The following is a 1,147-nucleotide window of genomic DNA, read 5'->3' on the forward strand; positions in this document are numbered from 1 at the left end:
CACTGGTAAACTTTTTGAAGGTTAATCCACCTAAGTTCAAGGGAACCACTAGTCCGACTGAGTCCGATACATGGTTTCAAGCTATGGAACGAGCACTGCAAGCGCAGGTGGTACCTGAAGGGCAGCGTGTAGAGTTCGCTACCTATTTGCTCACTGGGGAAGCGTCGCATTGGTGGCAAGGAATCCGACGCCTCCTGCAGCAAGGTGATGATTATATCACCTGGGATGTCTTCCAAGAGGAGTTCTATAAGAAGTACTTTCCGACTTCTGCTAGGACGGCCAAGGAGCTTGAATTGTTGCAGCTGAAGCAGGGTACTATGTCCGTATCTGAGTATACTGACAAGTTTGAGGAGCTGTTCAGATTCTCTCGTATGTGTCAAGGGACTCTAGTGGAATATGAGGAATGGAAGTGTGTTAAGTACGAGGGAGGACTCCGGAGTGATATTTTCGGTTCGGTGGGGCCAATGGAGATTAGGACTTTCTCCGAATTGGTGAACAAGTGTAGGGTTGCTGAAGAGTGTGTGAAGAGGACAGCCGCTGAGAAAGGAAGTCACAAAGGATCATTTCCACAGAACCGAGGGAAGAGCTTTGCACCTAGAGGTCTGTCTTTCAAGAGGGGAGGTTCTTTTAGGAGGCCCAACAACAACTACTCCCAAGGAAAAAGGTTTAGGAAGCAGCCTCAGAATGATCAAGCTTGTACTAGGTGTGGGAGTCACCATCCGGGAGTACCATGCAAGGCCGGATGGGGTTTGTGCTACAATTGTGGAAAGGCGGGGCATAAAGCCGCAAGTTGTCCAGAGAAGCAAAAGCAAGGTACTGGGAAAGCACAACAGACTGGTCGGGTGTTCACCACCTCAGCTGTGGGTGCAGAGGGATCCGAGACACTCATTCGAGGTAACTGTGAAATGGCTGGTCAAACTTTAAATGCTTTATTTGATTCGGGAGCATCGCATTCATTTATTGCATTTGAGAAAGCCCATGAGTTAGGATTGAAGATCGCAACCTTAGGTTATGACCTAAAGGTACATAATGCTACCCATGAAGCCATGGTAACTAGGCTAGGATGCCCGAAAGTTTCGTTCAGGTTCAAGCAGCGTGATTTTGTCCATAATTTAATCTGCTTACCGATGATCGGTCTTGATCTTAT

At 47.7% G+C, this 1,147-nt stretch overlaps 1 protein-coding gene across 1 annotated transcript in view; it reads left to right on the forward strand.

Annotated features, from left to right (window-relative positions):
• LOC107647357 (ubiquitin-conjugating enzyme E2 N-like) overlaps nt 1–1,147 on the forward strand; it is a 6,042-nt gene that overhangs the window by 3,201 nt on the left and 1,694 nt on the right. The gene's annotated exons all lie outside the window — the stretch shown is intronic.

This window comes from Arachis ipaensis, chromosome B01 (assembly GCF_000816755.2).
Source record: "Arachis ipaensis cultivar K30076 chromosome B01, Araip1.1, whole genome shotgun sequence".
Taxonomy (NCBI): domain Eukaryota; kingdom Viridiplantae; phylum Streptophyta; class Magnoliopsida; order Fabales; family Fabaceae; genus Arachis; species Arachis ipaensis.